The sequence below is a fragment of the Trachemys scripta genome, chromosome 20 (genome assembly GCF_013100865.1).
Source record: "Trachemys scripta elegans isolate TJP31775 chromosome 20, CAS_Tse_1.0, whole genome shotgun sequence".
NCBI lineage: Eukaryota > Metazoa > Chordata > Testudines > Emydidae > Trachemys > Trachemys scripta.
Genome location: NC_048317.1, coordinates 10,076,162 through 10,096,392, shown reverse-complemented (window position 1 = coordinate 10,096,392; position 20,231 = coordinate 10,076,162).

Sequence of the window (20,231 nt, the reverse complement as noted above, 5' to 3'; positions counted from 1 at the left end):
CCGGGCCCGGGGCGCTGCATTCCCGCTGCTCCCGCGGGGAGTCGGGGCGCAGTCCCCGGACAGGGCGAGCCTGCTCCGAGAGGCCAACGCCCTGCCCAAGAGGGGTGCACTCAATCCGCAGCCCTCACAGATCCCCTCCTAGTGCTAGGGCAGGACCCCAGAGCCTCATCCTTAAGGGTACAAATTCTCGCTTCTTTCTAGGTGCTCCCCGAATCCCACTTCTATATCCCTGCTTCGGGTGCAACCAAAGTCTCATTCTTCCAAGGGGCACCTCAAAATCTGCCCCCCCACCGTGAAAATGTTCACCCCTTCCCAGGTGCCCCTCAAACGGTAGCATGGCCCAGAGACCCTCCACTTAGCTGCCTTCACAATACCCCACAATACAGAACAGCAGGGTTCGATGAATGGCAAATTGGCAACCACGTGTCTCAAAGGAGGCTGGTGTCAGTGCAAAGCAGTTCAGTTACTATGTGTCATGCTACTGCATCAGGAGTGGCTAAAAAATCCAATTCCTGAGCAAAGAACACAACCTGACCCACCTCGTCTCTCCAATTCTCCAGCGACAGTCCTTGCCCCAGATAATGCAGGCGTAAAGCTCTGGGCCAGAAGATGAAGCTAGAGCAAGTCTACACTTGAGGTCTGTTGTGCTTTCCTCTTTCTCAACCATCTCTCTTCAACCTCTTTAACTCCTGATGCACCACAGCCCTCCATAGCCTCTTTCTAGCTGCATCTTCCCAGCTTGTGGGGTTGATGCTGAAAGTTTTTCAAGTCCCTCTTGTGAACATCCTTGAACCTGAGCCCAGATTGGCCCAGTGGCTTTGAAGCATCCATACAGTACACACTTTGGGATGTGGCCTTTGTCCACCTGGTGTGCAAATGAGTCTAACAGAGACATCTGAGTGTTTGAGAATAGCAATTGAACTCGGTAATTTTGTTTTCTCAAGTACTTTGGTGGCAAGAACATTGGATTCCCACTTGATTTTTAGAAGACAGTGATGACAGTGAGTATGAAAGGTATTTAGCCTTCTCTCATGCCTGCTGTAGGCGGTCCAGGTCTCACCACAATACAGCAGTGTGCTCAAAATGTGTGTCTGATAGATCCATATCTTGGTGTGCAGTGTCGGCCGAATGTGGTTGCTGCGCTCCGATAAAAGAATTACATTTTTCATCTAGAGATAAGTTATCCGATACCGTCCAGGAGAGCCAAACCAGTGGTAGTAAGGCTGGGAAATGTAAAGAGCAAATGTCTACTGTCGACAAAGGCTACGTGGTTTACCCAAGGCCACCCAGCGAGTGAGTGTCAGAGTTAGGATTTGCATGTAGGAACTTGTGGCTCCCACTACCAAAGTCAGTCCACTAGACTAAGCTGTTTTGTTTACCAAGTTACAAAAAAGAGACTGAATAGTCCCTTTTTCATTTCCCCTTGACTTGCTTGATCAGAAGCTCCTCAAGGAGAAAACCAAGGGAGACTGTTTTCCTATCTGAATTATTTTTAAATTATATCTGTTTTTAATCAGGGCTGGGCTAAACAATTTTCTGTTGTGGAGCCTGAGAACGAGTGATAAGAGGAGATGAAGTCAGAGTGATTAACTACTGGAATTTACTAAGGGATGTGGTAGATTCTCCCTCACCTGAAGTCTTTACATCAAGACTGGATGTTTTAAAAACAAAAACATCCTTGATCACAAGATTAAGGGCTTGATGCAGGAATTCCTGGTTAAAAATCTATGGTCCGTGTTATACAGGAAGTATCATCGGTCTAGATGATCATAATGGTGTCTTCTGGCCTTAAGATCTATGAATTTACAGACTTAGATATGGGAGGAAAAGGAGAAATCAAGGTCAAGGAATAAAGTTATTGAGAGTGGAGGCAAACAAAGGTCTAAATCAAAGAAGGAGATGGAGGATATATGAATATGCTTACCAAGAAAAATTGCTTCTGTTGTCTTTCAAGAATTAAGCAGAAGGAAGTGGAGATGAAGCCTCAAGATTTCTTGGCCAAAATAGGCAGAGGGAGGACAGATCGAATCAACCTGTCAGAACATATGTATAGTTGAAGACATAAAACAGACCAGTATCTCAACATATGGTAACATATCTTTAAAGACAAAGCTCAGTGCATAGGCATTTACATGCATTGTTTGAAAAGTAACACTGGTCAGTGACAGGATCTTTCCTAATATATTCAAAAATAACTGAGCACATACAGAAGGTACCATATTCAAAGGAGTCCCTGGATTCCTTACACCATAAAACCAGTCGTGGTTTTGGGTGGTTTTAAGTACTGTTTAAGTACCGTTATGTGTACATATTTCTACTGGTAAGGGAGATTTTCAAAGGCACAAAAGGCAGCTAGATGGTCACTCCCACTGCCCAATTGGAGTGAGGTGCCCAACTGCCATGTGTGCCATGGAAAATCCCCCCCTAAGTGTTAAGCTGAGTTGTATGCTGCCTTCACTGTATATAGAACACTGGAAAATATCCCCACAAGAAGGGCATAGTGAGGTTAAATTAATGGGAGGCAGTACAGGCTAGTGATTAGAGCAGGAGACGGACAGGCCAACAATCTGGGTTCTGTTTTCTGAGTCTGACATTAACTCACTGCTCAACCTTGTGCAAATCCCATTCTTCAGTTTCTCCATAAACTAGGGACATTGATACATATCCAGCTTTGTAGGGTTTATAGAGAGAGACTCAGATGACAGGTGCTTTAGGAATGTGAAGTATTAATTATAAATTGCTATTCTTATCTGCTATCCCGCCCCGTAGAAAAATGTAACACTCTGCTCCTTCTGTCCACCTTCTGCAAAAAAACATTTTTGTATTTCATTATAAAACTATTTATTAAATAAACAATTTTTAAAAAGATAGGTACAGCCAAGGGTCGAACATAATAATGTGGGAGCTAAAAGTATTTTCCTATCGTTTGTTAAGAACCAGCAATGTACAAAGCACAAAAATATAGTTTCTGCCCCAAGGAGCTAACAATCTAAGGTCCCAATCCTGCATTCTCATTGGCCTGGGCAATTGATTCAAGGGGATCAGAATTAGGTCAGTTCCGATCACTTTTGAAAATCCCACTTTTAATCCCCAGTGAGATGGGTCCATATTATCATCTGTTTTACAGAAACTGAAGCAGAGAATTCCCCAAGATCATAGAGGGACGTAGTGTCAGAGACAAGCTTAAGATTTCCTGGCCCCCAGTCCTGTGCTTAGACCACACCTCAGTACTGTAAATCCACAAGCCTGAGATGAAAGTCTTGTGGAGTACAAAACAGCCAGAATAGTACTAGTGAATTCTTGTTATGGACAATTAGGCCCCATATCAATTACTGTGAGAGCAAGTTGAGATGAGTTTTGTCTAGGATAATTTCATCTAACTCCACAGCTTTCTAGGAGTGCTCCTTGTTGCTTGATATGCATAGGGCAGCATGGCTAGGATCATCCTCCAGCTGGTGCAGAATTAAACCTGCTTTAAATAGCAATATTAAAGAGATAGTATCAATGCTGGAAGACCTAACATCGGACTTATTTTCCTTTCATTTGTTTGCAAAGTCCATGTAACTTTTAGTACTTCTTTATGTTCTTGAATTGTATCAGACTGACTTACATGATGAATGCAGACAGAAGCATGCATGGCATGGGGCTTTCTAGCAGGAGAGCAAAGTGGCTGTTTCCAACCCTTTAAGATCAAATCTAGGCCCCATGAAGCTGACCTTTGGCAATTCCACCATGGTGGCACTGGCCTTGATTCCTCCACACTTTAGGAATCATCCAGCCCTGGTATTAAACTGAAGTGATATATTTAAGCCATTAAGGGCAGAGAGGGCATTTCCCACCAGTTGGCATGCAGAACTCCTATTGACTTCAAAGAGGAGATCTGCCTGGAAGTCTTGCAAGAACAGGTCTTTAACAATCATGTGGAGCAACTGAGGATATAACCTTGACCCAGCTGGCCATTAACTGCTGTGAATTTTCTGACCCAGAAATCATTATTGCTATTGTAAAGAGTGAAAATATGTTAAAAATAAAGTAGTTTCCTTTTGTTGTGTTAAAAAGTTGGCATGCACATGGCCCTGGATGGGGTGCTCTGTTTACAGCACTGGTATTTTTCTAGCACTGAATAGTGGTGCAGTAATCAGTAAGAATGCAAGACAATTTTCAAGATTATTGTGGGAGGTTAATGGCCACTATCCAGAGGGATTCTATTTGAAACACAGAGCAAAGCGTGTTGGAATTCAAGTAGAGAGATAGGGAGAGAATTCACTACTGACTCCATCCCCCAATGACTCTACTGAGATGCTGAAATTTGCTCATATTTCACAGCAGAAAGATTTGCAAGTTGACTGCATGCTTGACAAAAGACAGGAAATATTGAGCTTTATGGAAATGAAGATTTCTTTAATTTGAAGGGAACAGAAAGATCCACACCCAGGGATGCCGAAGAGTCTAGACAAAGTACCAAATCACACAATTCACAGTTTCACAGTAAAACTGTAAATTCAAGATTTTTTTTTTACTGAAAAATACACTGCATGAGTATTAGCACGATAGTGCTTGTGCTCTGTTTATTGTTTCATTTACACAAAGACTTCAAAGAACTTTGCAAAGGTGGATATATAGTATCCCCAAATTAGATTAGATAACTCTCATAGCAATTCAGTGGCGGAGCTCGGCATAGAATGCAAGAATCCTGAACCCAAGTCTGCTGCTGTAACCAATAGACCACACTGCCTCCTGCAGCAGACCACCCTGAAAGATACAGGAGATTGGTAACAGAATATGGAGCCTCATTATTAGGTTGCCAGGTGAGCCCAGGGCAAAGGTGACTGAAAGTGTTTTCTTGATAGGTGAAATGAGGTAGTGGTCTCAGCTCAATTAGTATTTCCCAGTTAAAAGGCTACCAAAGCAGGTGGCTCCAATGTTGGCACCCAAGAGAGCACAATGGCTAAATGAAGCTAAACAAACTTCTTCCTTTCCAAGTGTTCTCTTCAGGTAAGTGCGGAGGTCTTTGTTTGGGGGCAGTGTTATGGCTTTGATGGAGACACAGAGGTCTCCAAAGCTCTCAAATGGCCCCTTTCACAGTTCACTGAAATACACTGAAAAACCTCAAAATGCTGCATTGCTGTTTGTTTTCTCCAGTTTCAAAATTCAAATCCTCTTCATTTACAGGAGACATTTTAGCATCTGAAGCTGGCTGACTTTTGGTTTATAAATGTGTTCTCATTCAGAGTAATTGTGATGTATGTGAAAGTAACCTCCACGGAAACAACAACAACCAACCAACTTTCCCAAGCTTGGCCACTGGTACAGTTCTCCCCTTCGCATTAAAAACTGTTTGATTTGCTGGCCCCTTTGTGATCCCTGTATAAGAATACACAGACCATAGCTACTCAGCCTAGCTGCCTAGGAATAGTGATCCCTTGAGTCACCTTATCTGTCCGCTTCTCCTTTCTGGAGCCAAGATGCAACAGGAACATCTTTTTAACTGTGTGTTGTACTAGATGATTGTATTGTAAGTTAGGCGGTGTACGGATAATGTGTACCTCTTTATTCTCCTGTATATTTCTAAGTACTCCTGTTCTTTTTAATTGTATCCCTGTCTTCCTATGTAATGTTTATCAGGCAGTCTCAGATCATTTTACAAACTTCAGGCCAGATCCCACCAGCCTTCACTCACACAAATAAATGTAATGGGATTGCAAGCACAAATTTGCAGGATGAGTCCCATTACCAAGGTTATTATTTACTGAGCAAGATCAGTGTGGTTTGCACTCTACATGCATTCAGACATTGTTAATTAAGCCTTACAACAACCCTGTGCAGTAGGTATTTATGTATTTTTGTTTTTAAAATGCACTAATCTGAAATGATCTTCTAGTATATTGCTGTTATTCCTGTTGTGCAGATGGGGAAACTGAGGAACATGTCACGGAGCAAATCAGTGGAAGAGCCAGGATTAGAACTCAGGAGTACCGTCATCCTCTCATAAGAGCAGAACGTAAGACCGGCCATACTGGGTCAGACCAAAGGTCCATCTAGCCCAGTATCCTGTCTTCCGACAAGTGGCCAATACCAGGTGCTTCAGAGGGAATGAACAGAAGAGGGAATCATCAAATGATTCATCCCCTGTCGCCCATTCCCAGCGTCTGGCAAATAGCCATTGATGGATCTATCCTCCAAAATTATCTAGTTCTTTTTTTAACCCTGTTATAGTCTTGGCCTTCACAACATCCTCTGGCAAAGAGTTCCACAGGTTGACTGTGCGTTGTGCGAAGAAATGCTTCCTTTTGTTTGTTTTAAACCTGCTGCCTATTAATTTCATTTGGTGACTCCTAGTTCTTGTGTCATGAGAAGGAGTAAATAACACCTCCTTATTTACTTTCTCCACCCGTCATGATTTTATAGACCTCAATCATAACCCCCCCTTAGTCATCTCTTTTCCAAGCTGAAAAGTCCCAGTCTCCCCTCCTTTTACCACCATAATGGGATAACATCCTGTTTTGATCCCAGAGACATTTTTCCTTTGCGTGGTGCAAGTGTCACTTTTAGACATAAAACAGGCGCTCTGTAAATGAGAAACTTTGGCTGGCGTGTTTAATGACCGATTACTTTTTCCTTTTGTGGCGGATTTCTTTCTGTTATTGTACTCACCGCCGTGTGTGATTACAGCTGCCTGAAATGCCACTGCTTTCCGAGGCAGGTCCAGGCAGCAGCCGGAATGCGGAAAACACATCACTACAGATTATGGTACAGTGAGTTCCTTAGGGAAAGCAATCAGTTCTCTAACTCTGATTCCCCTGGAAGAGAGTGTTCAATGTATAGTGAGGGCCTATTAACAGGACAAATACCTGCATCTTCTGTAAACACAAACATGTGCCTCACTCTCCCAACTGATGTTGCTCATGTGGCCAGGTCTTGCAAGAATTACGTCGTCTCATCTACTCAAACCAACTTTCTTATGGCACCATTTACTGTATTTTCCTTTGAAGAAGGTTCCTGGTTCTGTGAAGTGATTGTGGGATCACTGACCCCATCCAGTCCACTGCTTCCACATTAATTATTATTAGAAGTATCACAATAGCACCTAGGAGCTCTAGTCATGGACCAGAGTTTTAGACCTGAGCCCCAGAAATCTGAAGGAGGATTGTTTGGCATGGGCACATGCAGCCTAAGGTGGGTTTTGCTAAAAGAGCATGCCTTGGTTAAACTGATGCCTAGGAGAGCCTCTTTTTATTTGGGAATTTGCCACCTGTGTCTCCAGAGCACCAAGTTGGAGACAATAGGTGTCCTGAGCAAAGGGACCCATTGGGGTTGGGAACACATCCTGGGAGGACATGGGAACCAATCAGGCACCAGCCATCTGGGCAGCAAGGCCATATCTGCTGGTTGTCATGGATACAATCTTTCCGTCAGTCTTCCCCGATATCAGTTACCTTCCGTTTCCTGGATGCAAAGAAATGAGCCGTTCGTCTAGTTTAATTTCCATGCAGAGCAGAACACTTGACATCCAAACAAAAAGAAAAATTATTTTGTTCAAAGCTCAGTCATCTCTTCCTAGCACAAACTGAACCAGGAGCTGAAGCTGACTTGCTTTTTGGTATTTCAACTATGTGAGCCTGCTAATGCTCCGACTAATTCCAGTTTGGTGCTGCTGTTACCTTCAAATATCTCCTAGGACCTCAGAGGAGTTGTTTTCACTGCCTGTTCATATTTTTCTCTTGTTTAGCATTTTGGATCCAGGATAAGCCACTGTGGAGTCTCCTTATTGCCTGATTACTGCACAGACATGCAGCTTAATTTACTTCAACTGCTCATTAGAAAGTTCAAGCTAATAACATCAGCTTACAAGAAACTGGCTCAGCCTTTCAGATCCTAGCTGCTTTCAGCTCCCTGTATGGACGAGACAATGGTGGGTCAAATGTGGCTTCAACGTTTTATAGAAGAGAAGCCCGTACAAAACCTAACGCCAATTCCAATGGAAACAGCCGGTGGGGATAGCGACTTATTCACAGTGTATAGTTTATCTAATGAAGTTGGCAAATTTTGTTGAATCATTGGCACTCAGAGGTGTTCAGTCAGCTCTCACTGCAGCACCATGCCAGCCAGTGAGAATGTGAAAAAGACGGTTACTCACCGTTGTAACTGTTGTTCTTCGAGATGTGTTGCTCATATCCATTCCATTAGGTGTGCGCGCGCCGCGTGCACGATCGTCGGAAGATTTTTACCCTAGCAACACCGGCGGGTCGGCTGTGGAGCCCCCTAGAGTGGCGCCTTCATGGCGCTGAATATATACCCCAGCCGACCCGGCGCCCCCTCAGTTCCTTCTTGCCGGCTACTCCGACAGTGGGGACGGGGGGCGGGTTTGGAATGGATATGAGCAACACATCTCGAAGAACAACAGTTACAACGGTGAGTAACCGTCTTTTCTTCTTCGAGTGCTTGCTCATATCCATTCCATTAGGTGACTCCCAAGCCCAACTTAGGTGGTGGGGTCGGAGTGAGACATTGCTGTGTGCAAAACCGCTGAACCGAATGCAGCATCGTCCCTGGACTGTTGCACTAGTGCATAGTGAGCTGTAAACGTGTGGACTGATGACCAAACCGCCGCTCTACAAATGTCCTGTATCGGAACATGTGCCAGGAAAGCAGTCGAGGAGGCTTGGGCCCTCGTGGAGTGAGCGGTGAGGTGCGGTGCTGAGACACCTGCCAGGTCATAGCAAGTCCGGATGCAAGACGTAATCCAGGAGGATAGGCGTTGGGAGGAGACCGGTGAGCCTTTCATTCGGTCGGCCACTGCAACGAAGAGTTGCGTCGTCTTTCTAAAGTGCTTTGTGCGGTCAATATAGAAGGCCAGGGCCCTGCGTACGTCCAGGGAATGTAAACATTGGTCCTGGCGAGTGGCATGTGGTTTGGGATAAAAGACCGGGAGAAATATGTCCTGGTTGATATGAAAAGGAGAAACCACCTTAGGGAGAAAGGCAGGATGTGGACGAAGCTGTACTTTATCCTTATGGAAAACTGTATAAGGGGGCTCGGATGTAAGCGCCCTGAGTTCAGAAACGCGCCTTGCTGAGGTGATGGCTACGAGGAAGGCTGTCTTCCAGGATAGGTACAAAAGTGAACAGGTGGCTAGTGGTTCGAATGGAGGACCTGTGAGCTTGGAGAGAACCAGGTTGAGGTCCCACGTCGGGACGGGCTGACGTTGTTGAGGGTACGTCCGGTCTAAGCCCTTGAGGAATCTAACGACCATCGGGTTAGAGAATACCGAGGACGCGAGTTCCCCTGGGTGAAAGGCCGATATAGCGGCCAGGTGAACTCTAATTGAGGAAATCGCCAACCCCTGTTGTTTTAGGGAGAGGAGATAGTCCAAAATGAGGGGAATGGGTGCCTGCAACGGGGATGTGGCTCGTTGTTCGCACCAACAGGAGAACCGCTTCCATTTGGCCAGGTACGTGGTCCGTGTTGAGGGCTTCCTACTGCTCAGTAGAATCTGTTGTACAGAGTGCGAGCATTGTTGCTCTGCCTGGGTGAACCATGGAGCAGCCACGCCGTGAGGTGGAGTGATTGGAGGTCGGGGTGACGCAACCGGCCGTGGTCCTGAGAGATGAGATCCGGATCCAACGGAAGCGGGATCGGTGTCTGAACCGAGAGCTCCAACAGTGTGGTGTACCAATGTTGTCTCGGCCACGCAGGAGCGATCAGAATTACCCGTGCCTGGTCTCTGCGCAGTTTGAGCAGTACCTTGTGGACCAGAGGAAACGGAGGGAAGGCATAAAACAGGTGGTCTTTCCAGGGAAGCAGAAAGGCGTCCGAGAGGGAGCCCGGAGCTCGACCTTGTAGGGAGCAGAACACTTGGCACTTCCTGTTGTCTCGAGATGCAAACAGGTCTATCTGGGGAAACCCCCACCTCTGGAAGATGGAATGTATAATGTCCGGACGGATAGACCACTCGTGCGTTTGGAAGGACCTGCTGAGTCGGTCCGCTAGAGTGTTCTGGACTCCAGGGAGGAACGATGCCGTGAGATGGATTGAGTGGGCGATGCAGAAGTCCCACAGGCGAATGGCCTCTTGGCACAGAATTGACGAACGTGCTCCTCCTTGCTTGTTGATGTAGAACATGGCCGTGGTGTTGTCGATGAGAACTAACACACAGCGGCCACGTAGGAGATTGAGGAATGCCTGGCACGCCAGGCGTACCGCCATCAGTTCCCGAACATTGATGTGTAGGGCTAACTGGGATGCAGTCCACAGGCCCTGGGTATAGTGTTTGTTGAGATGGGCGCCCCACCCCAGAGATGACGCGTCTGTGACCAGGTGCAGGGAGGGTTGTGGGGCGTGAAATGGCATCCCCTCGCAGACTACATTGTGATCTAGCCACCAGGTGAGGGAGGCCAGGACCGAGTTCGGGACCGTGACCACCATGTTCAGGCTGTCCCGATGTGGACGGTATATTGATGACACCCAGGTTTGAAGCGGGCGAAGCCGAAGTCTGGCATGCCTGGTTACGTACGTGCAGGAAGCCATGTGACCCAGCAGGGTAAGGCACGACCTTACCGTGGTAGTTGGGAAGGCCTTGAGCCCTTGAATGAGGTTCGTGATGGTGCCAAATCGGTTGTCTGGCAGGATGGCTTGGGCACGTCTGGAGTCTAGAACTGCGCCGATGAATTCTATTCTCTGGGTAGGTTCTAGAGTGGATTTGTCCTTGTTGAGTAGGATGCCCAACTTGTTGAATGTGTGCACTATTCTGTGGACGTGAGCTTGAACTTGCTCCTTGGTGCGACCGCGCACCAGCCAGTCGTCTAGGTACGGGAACACCTGTATCCCTTGCCGACGAAGGTACGCTGCCACGACAGCCATACATTTCGTGAACACCCTTGGGGCCGAGGATAGGCCGAAGGGAAGGACTGTAAATTGGTAGTGCACCGTGTTTACCACGAATCGCAGGAAGCGTCTGTGAGATGGGTAAATTGAGATGTGAAAGTATGCGTCTTTCATGTCGAGGGCGGCGAACCAGTCTCCAGGATCGAGGGAAGGGATAATGGCCCCCAAAGAGACCATGCGGAACTTCAACTTTACTACGAATTTGTTGAGCCCGCGCAAGTCCAAGATGGGCCGCAGACCTCCTTTGGACTTGGGGATCAGGAAGTAACGGGAATAAAATCCCCTGCCCCTTAATTCTATCGGAACCTCCTCTATGGCCCCCATGGCCAGGAGCGTAGAAACCTCCTGCATAAGAAGTTGCTCGTGAGAAGGGTCCCTGAAGAGGGACGGGGAAAGGGGGTGGGAGGGGGGGATAGAAGAAAACTGGATAGCGTATCCCCTCTCCACCGTGCGGAGGACCCAACGGTCCGAAGTTATAAGGGACCAAGCACGGTGGAAGTGGGAGAGGCGATCCCGAAAGGAGGGAGCTGGATCCTGGGGGATGACTGGGGCGCCGTCCTCGACCGCACCTTCAAAAGTTCTGTCTAGGACCTGAAGGTGGTCTTGTTGGCCCTTGGTTCTGACCGGGTTGAGGGCCAGCCCATCTTCTCCTACCACCTCGCCCTCGCCTTCTGGCAGGGTCCTGTCTCTGACGAGGTGGAGGGGGGTAAAAACGTTGAGGCTGGGGCCTAAATGGTCTGCGCTGGGGACCCGCAACATGCATCCCCAAGGAGCGCATGATTGTCCTGGAGTCTTTGAGGCTCTGCAATCGAGAGTCCGTCTTCTCCGAGAACAGCCCCTGTCCTTCAAAGGGCAAATCCTGTAGGGTCTGCTGTAATTCAGGGGGCAAACCCGAAACTTGGAGCCAGGAGGTCCTGCGCATAGCGATACCTGTGGCCAGGGTCCTTGCGGCCGAGTCCGCTATGTCCAGGGAGGCCTGTAAGGAGGTCCGAGCCACCTTCTTACCCTCCTCAACCATGGCTCCAAACTCTTCCCTGGACTCTTGGGGAATCAACTCCTTAAACTTCCCCATCGAGTTCCAGGAGTTGAAATTGTAGCGGCTCAGTAGCGCTTGTTGATTCGCCGCTCTAAGTTGTAGCCCTCCGGCTGAGTAAACCTTACGGCCGAACAGATCAAGCCGCTTAGCCTCTTTTGATTTTGGCGCTGCAGCCTGCTGGCCGTGGCGCTCTCGTGCATTCACTGATTCCACCACCAGTGAACACGGTTGGGGGTGTGTGTACAAGTACCCATAGTCTTTAGATGGGACAAAGTATTTCCTTTCCACTCCTCTCGCTGTGGGTGGAATGGAGGCAGGAGTCTGCCATATCGTATCCGCGTTCGTTTGGATCGTGCGGATCAAGGGTAACGCTACCCTCGATGGGGCATCCGATCCAAGGATATTCACGATCGGGTCGTGCACCTCCACTATCTCCTCCGTCTGCAGGTCCATGTTACGGGCCATCCTGCGCAGGAGATCCTGGTGAGCCCGAAGATCTATCGGAGGGGGACCCGTGCACGAAGTGCCCGCCACTGCCTCATCCGGAGAGGAGGAGGAGGACGCCTCCGGTGGTAGTGGATCCAAGGGGGGGTCCCGGTCCCCCTGGTCTTGGGTCGGAGCGTCACCTGCACTTGGGTCCACGGTGTCGGGTGGTGTGGACACAGAAGCCTCTACGCCTCCAGGCGGAGGCCGAGAGATGGTGGATTCCGGGGCCCTTCTGACCGAGTGACCCGAGCGAGAGGTCGATGGTAATGAAGCCCCTTGCTCCTGGTGGTACGCCCACGGGGTCCAAAACGACCAGTGAGATGGTCCATGAGGGTGGTCCTCTGCCCTCTCCTGCCAATGGCCCAAGTCTCGTTCCTCGGCCTGCCCCTGAGGGGGGTATGCCGATCTCGACAGGTCCTCCGAGGATCGAGACGCCGATCTTGACGGCCATGGCGGTGCCGCGAAAGATGAAACGATCCCCGTGGTCTGCGGTGCCGCACGGTGCCGGTCCGGAGATGATGTATCTCTGTGCGGTGCCGGCGACCGGTGCCGATGACCTCGTCGGTGCCGGGAGTCGGATCTGGACCTCGACGAGGACCTAGAGTATGCCCGGTGCCGGGATCGGCCCCTCGGCGTCGAGCGTCGAGCGTGGCGGTGCCGAGAACTACGTCTCGACGTTGACCGGTGCCGACGATCATATCGGTGCCGAGACGTAGAGCGGTGCCGCGAAGAAGATCTTGACCGCGAGTACGACCGGTGCCGAGACGATATTCGGTGCCGGGACTGCGAGCGGCGTGGGGACCTGCTTCGGGACCTGGATCGGCGCCGAGGTTCCAGCCCTTGTGATGGAGGGCGCATCAAGGCAGGTTTCCCTCTTGACTGTACCGGGCGAGTCAACGGTGCAGTCGGTGCCGGTGGTTGAGGCGGTGCCGGCTCCGTGAGAGCTATCAAGTCTCTCGCCGCCGCGAAGGTCTCTGGAGTCGACGGGAGACACTGTATCACCGCCGGCCTCGGTGGAGACGCTATTTGTACCGGACTCGACGGCCTCGGCGCCGGAGTCGACGGTGCTGGAGGAGCCTGTTTCCGTTGCTCCACCGGCGGACGCGGCTCTACCCCCGGCACTGGGGGAGCCGGCGTCTTCGGCACGGACGTCCCCGTCTTATGGGCTTTTTTATGCCCTGGGGATAATGACCGGCGCCGCGGCACTTGCTGTGTTTGCGGTGCCGACGAGGTCCGGTGCCGGGGAGGCTTGTCTGACGCCACTCGCGTGGTCGTCATAGCCGGTGCCGCCGGGGCACTGCGCACCGAAGTGCTAGGCGTCGGAGTCTGGCCCGTGGAAGGAGTGTCCGGGCTAAGTGCCGCCTCCATTAGGAGTTGCCTGAGCCGAAAGTCCCGCTCCTTCTTGGTTTGAAGGCCTTACAGATCTTGCATTTGTCTGTTTGGTGGGACTCTCCCAGGCACTTCAAACAGGAGTCGTGCGGGTCGCTCGTTGGCATAGGCTTAGCGCAGGAGGCGCACTGCTTGAAGCCGGGAGCGTTGGGCATGAGCCCGGGCCCGCGGCCGGGGGAGAAAGGGGGAGACGACCCCCTAAACCCCCTGAACTACAATAACAACTATAACAACTTTAAAACTATTTAACTATAAACACTAGAACTACAACTATAACTATAACTCTGAATGACTAAGTAAGCTAGGGAGAGTGGAGGACAGCTATGCCGCGCTCCACAGTTCCAACGACCGTCAGGGGCGGTAAGAAGGAACTGAGGGGGCGCCGGGTCGGCTGGGGTATATATTCAGCGCCATGAAGGCGCCACTCTAGGGGGCTCCACAGCCGACCCGCCGGTGTTGCTAGGGTAAAAATCTTCCGACGATCGTGCACGCGGCGCGCGCACACCTAATGGAATGGATATGAGCAAGCACTCGAAGAAGAAGGGAAAATGACTAGAAACTGTAAACAAAGAGTGAAACTGACAGATGTGCTTTCATTGTCCCCAGCTGTGGAGAATGCAGAGTAAACAGTACAAATCCAGGTGCCTGGGTCATGAGGCAGGTCTGCCAGGGCTATGGGGGGACCTGGCAACGTAAAACAAAAGCACACTCCAGCAGAAGCACAATCTGAGTTAGCTGAAAATCTCAAATGAGCTATTAACCGTACAGTGCCTACAACGCACAACTGGGCAGTTCTCATCCCACTGTGTAGAGGGCACTGGTGTGCATTACATCCATTCATTCCAAATTAAACAATTTTACACTTTGGGAAATGCCACCCACCTTAACAGGTGGGAAACTTGAGAAGGCCTGCAGCGACTGGGGAAGAGAACACATGCTGGAGGGGATGCAGGGGGGCCTCTCTGGCTCCTGAGCTACTCACTGGCCAGCTTATGGAAGATGGCAGCTGATTAGTCCCTCATCCTCCTCTTTCATTTTAATTTAAACCCTAGCCCAGGTCATGTGGAGCTACTTTTTGCAATGTTTCAACAGACGCAGAGAAGTTAAGTCAGTTATTCAAAGTCATGCAGTGAATCAGTTTCACAGCTGAGAAGAAAACCTAAAAGTCCTGACTCCGAGATTCTTGGCTCTAACCCCTAAGCCACACAAACCAAATAAACTACCCAGACTCACTGGAAATCCATGCCCTTAGCAGCTATTCTTTCTCTCTGCTGTTTCCAAGAGGTGGCATTTTCACATAAGTGGCACTTCATTGCTTCTTGGCTGTTGGTGCTCCTACACAGCAGGGACTAAGCCAGTAGTGAAAAGCCATGTCACAACAATAAATGGAGTGGATTAATTAATAACTTAATAATTTGGCAGCTAATGAGATCTCAGAGCAAACATATTCCCTGATCAACAGAGCTTTGATTCTGCTCCCAACTGACTCCCATTAGCCACTCTTTCTGTGAGCCTACTCCTCAAATCCCAGAAGTGATCCTACTTGAGAAATTATTTGGGATGAGCTGCTCCCCCCCTTACCCCCACAGATCCCCCCCAAATCACAGAACGGTATTGTAGTGTGTGGGACTTGAGTCCTTTTACATACTTTATGAGCCCTCTAGTGGAACTAACTGTATTCTGTATTTTAGAAGCTGCCTGAAACTGTTCAGAGCTGCACTATGTATGTAGCTACTAGGCCCGTGTATAGTTAGCAAATGCAATTATTTGGGACCCAACTGTGCCCTGTGGCTTTTTCATATTTTGTTGTACGAAGAGTAAAAGATGTAACAGGTTTAAATATGCTGGGAAATGCATTTACTTGGCCAAAGGTAAAGTAATGCCTCACAAGCTTCAAAACAACAACAACACAAAACCACCTGAGTTTGTGGCACTCTTGCATATTTGGCAATGCTGCAGCTCAAAGGAGCATGTGTCACCACAAAGGTAAAGTGGCTGCAACATTATAAAGCTTGTACTGTGTTGCTTCTCTGCATATTTCATAATCTTTTTCCCCAGAGGGAATGGACCAAAGTATGAAGAAGTCTACAAAGGGACTTGGCAAGTGTTTGGTTTTTTTTTAATTGGACGTGTGCCCTTTTTTCCTCCCTCTTCTTTATGTTAGATAAACAAAGACCTGAATGGGGGTTGGAAGTTTTTTGGTATCTCAGCAGCTCCCTCCTCGCAAAAGGAATTTTTTCCCCCTATTTCTTTTTTACATTAGAAATCTCAGGAACATCCAGTCTGGCCTTCCCTGGGTCTGTCAGACTGATGTTTATTCTGGCTCTTGCACCTTGATCACAGGCGGGGAGGGCATCGAAGCTTTTACAAAAAATGTCCTAACTCAGTCATTCACTAGATATCAAAATGAAATAGGTATTAACAAACCCAAGTGGTTTTACACTGTGTGACTGAAAATCCCTTCCCCGCTCAGCTTCCGCTCATAGCTCTTGGCATTTCACTAGTTCTCCAGGCACCATAGACTCTTCCAGGACAGGTTCTGGTCTCCCATGTTTAAGAAGGATGAATTCAAACTGGGACAGGTAAAGAGAAGGGCTACTAGGATGATCCGAGGAATGGAAAACCTGTCTTATGAAAGGAGACTCAAAGAGCTTAGCTTGTTTAGCCTAACCAAAAGAAGGCTGAGGGGTGATATGATTGCTCCCTATAAATACATCAGAGGGATAAATAACAGGGAGGGAGAGGAATTATTTAAGCTCAGTACCAATGTGGACACAAGAACAAATGGATATAAACTGGCCATCAGGAAGTTTAGACTTGAAATTAGACGAAGGTTTCTAACCATCAGAGGAGTGAAGTTCTGGAACAGCCTTCCAAGGGGAGCAGTGGGGGCAAAAGACATATCTGGCTTCAACACTAAGCTTGATAAGTTTATGGAGGGGATGGTATGATGGGACAGCCTAATTTTGGCAATTAATTGATCTTTGACTATTAGCGGCAAATATGCCCCATGGCCCGTAATGGGATGTTAGATGGGGTGGGATCTGAGTTATTTACAGATAATTCTTTCCTGGGTGTCTGGCTGGTGAATCTTGCCCACATGCTCAGGGTTTAGCTGATCCCCATATTTGGGGTCGGGAAGGAATTTTTCTCCAGGGCAGATTGGCAGAGGCTCTGGAGGGTTTTCGCCTTCCTCTGCAGCATGAGGCACGGGTCACTTGCTGGAGGATTCTCTGCACCTTGAAGTCTTTAAACCATGATTTGAGGACTTCAATAGCTCAGACATAGGTCAGGGATTTGTTACAGGAGTGGATGGGTGAGATTCTGTGGCCTGCGTTGTGCAGGAGGTCAGACTAGATGATCATAATGGTCCCTTCTGACCTTAACATCTATGACTCTGAGATCTAAATTTCTAAGATTAAAAAAAAAAAAAAATCCTGCTTGTTTTCTAACAAAAGTTTTTAGGCCTCCTGCTCCATCATAATGAAGTTGAAAAGGGAATTGCCCATTTTTCCCCCTTTGTAGTTAACTTTGCATTTGAGCCTGTGCTCCCCCTCTCCATCGCTACAAGATGAGGACAATGATAATCAATTGCAAGGTTTTAATGCTGGTGAATTTAGCCAACAGACAATTTCTAATCTGCTATATATTTTTCATGTTAGAAAAATGAAAATGTGCCCTGAGGGGCTCATATTCAAAAATTTGTAAAATAAACGCAGCATTTATAAAAAAGATACAAGTGCAGAGAAATATCAAGGGTGCATGTGTGTTTTTTAATGAAAATAATGCATTGCACTTAGGTAGCACCTTTCATCTAATGATTTTAAAGTGCTTCATAAAGGTAGATATCGTTATGCCATTTAGAAGATGGGGAAACTGAGGTGTAGAAGTAAAACTACTTACCCACGGTCACAAAGCTCACAGCCAGTCAGTGGCAGACTCGAGACTAAAATCCGTGTCTCCTGATTCCCAGTCCTGTGCTCATATGGCAATGTACATCTGGCCACTTTGTTTTATGTCAGTTTGCAAAATATTAACTTCATGCATTTTAGCCCCTGGTGGATTAGATAAAATCTTTATTGCATCTACTTTATATTGCAGCATAATATTATAAAGCCTGTGTCCATGGAAGTCAATGTGAGTTTTGCCATTGACTTCAGTGAGCAGGACCGGCTCCAGGCACCAGCTTACCAAGCAGGTGCTTGGGGTGGCCACTTCGGAGAGGGGCGGCACATCTAGCTGTTCGGCGGCAATTTGGCAGACGGTCCCTCGCTCCTGCTCGGAGCAAAGGACCTCCTGCCGAATTGCCGCCGCAGATCGTGATCGTGACTTTTTTGTTGTTGTTGTTTTGTTTGGCTGCTTGGGGTGGCCAAAACCCTGGAGCCGGTCCTGTCAGTGAGAGCAGGGATAGCAGGGCTTGCAAGGCAGGTAAATAAAGGTTTCTTTTTGCCTACTTTCCAACAGGAGCTCAATGAGACACTTGCTCACAAATTAGCTTTTGAAGGCCCTGGCCGAAGTGTGGTGTTGATTTGTCTCTTTCAAAGTCTACACAGAATCATTTCCGCCCCCCCCCCCCCCATCCTTGCATGCCACTAACTAACATGCAAGATAAACATCCCACAGCAGCAGACCAGAATAAGATATAGTGGAAATGAGGTCAGTGTGTTGGAAACAGATAATAAATAATGTTACATCAGATAATATTTAACTAAAAAATCCTATCCACTCAAACAGCAAGAATTCCAGAGTACGGTAAGAATCCTTTAAAAGGCCACAAGATCCACTGGATATTGACAGCAATAATACATTAGCAGCTGGCTGAGGGCAATGGTAATAGGTCACAAGAAAACTGGTTACTCACCTTCTCGTAACTGACAGGTTTCAGAGTAGTAGCCGTGCTAGTCTGTATTCGCAAAAAGAACAGGAGTACGGATGCCCGATGAAGTGGGCTGTAGCCCACGAAAGCTTATGCTCATATAAATGTCTTAGTCTCTAAGGTGCCACAAGTACTCCTGTTCTTCTCGTAACTGTTGTTCTTCGAGATGTGTTGTTCATGTCCATTCCAATCAGGTGTGTGCGCATGCACATGCACAGTAGCTGGAAGATTTTCCCCCTAGCAGCATTCGTGGGGTCGACCTGGGCGCCCCCTGGAGTCACGCCTTCATAGCGCCCAATAAAGGGCCCTGCCGACCCGCCACCCACTCAGTTCCTTCTTGCTGGCTACTCCGACAGCGGGGAAGGAAGGTGGGTATTGGAATGGACATGAACAACACATCTCGAAGAACAGCAGTTACGAGAAGATGAGTAATCGTTTTTTCTTCTTTGAGTGTTTGTTCATGTCACTTCCAATCAGGTGACTCACAAGTCCAAGTTCAGGAGGTGGGGGCGGAGTTGTTTACTGGTTGGAGCACTGCTCATCCGAAGGCAGCATTGTCTCTGGCCTGCTTGGTAATGGCGAAAGTGTGTATGGAGGACCACATTGTTGCCCTGCAGATTTCCTGAGTGGGAACCTGAGCCAGGAACGCTGCTGACGAGGCTTGCGCCCTGATGGAGTGCACAGTGATTGGAGGTGCAGGAACCCCCACCAGGTTGTAGCCACTCACGAATGCAGGACATGATCCATGACGAAATGCGTTGCGATGACACAGGCAGACCTTTCATTCTTTCCTCCACTGCCATGAATAACTGGACCGATTTTCTGAATGGCTGCATTCTCTCAATGTAGAAGGCTAGCACCCTACGGACATCCAGTGAGTGAAGTCTCTGCTCCCTGTCACTGGAATGTGGCTTAGGATACAATACCAGGAGGAAGATGTTCTGGCTGCTGTGAAACTGCAACACAACCTTTGGGAGGAAAGCAGGGTGAGGTCTGAGCTGAACCTCGTCCTTATAGAACACGGTGTAAGGAGGCTCTGATGTTAGGGCTTTAAGTTCAGACACCCTCCTGGCTGAGGTTTCGCTACCAGGAACGCCACCTTGTAAGAGAGGTAGAGCAGGAAGCATGATGCCAAGGGTTCAAAGGGGGGTGGTGCCATGAGCCTAGAAAGGACCAGGTTGAGCTCCCAAGCTGGTACAGGCTGCCAGACGTAAGGGTATAGCCTGTCGAGACCTTTAAGAAACCAGCTGACAATCAGGTTAGCAAACACAGAGCGTCCCTCCATGCTCAGGTGAAAGGCCGAGATGGCAGCTGAGTGAACCCTTATTGATGACATTGAAAACCCCTGCTGCTTCAGATAGAGGAGGTAGTCCAGAATAAGCAGCACTAAGGCTAGCGTTGTGAACGAATGGCACTGTGCCAACTAGATTGAAAATCTCTTCCACTTGGCAAGGTAGGTGGCTCTCGCAGAGGGCTTCCTGTGGCCCTTGATCAGTCAATTGTCGATGTACGGAAACATTTGTACCTGGTGCCTGCACAGGAACGCGGTGACAACTGCCA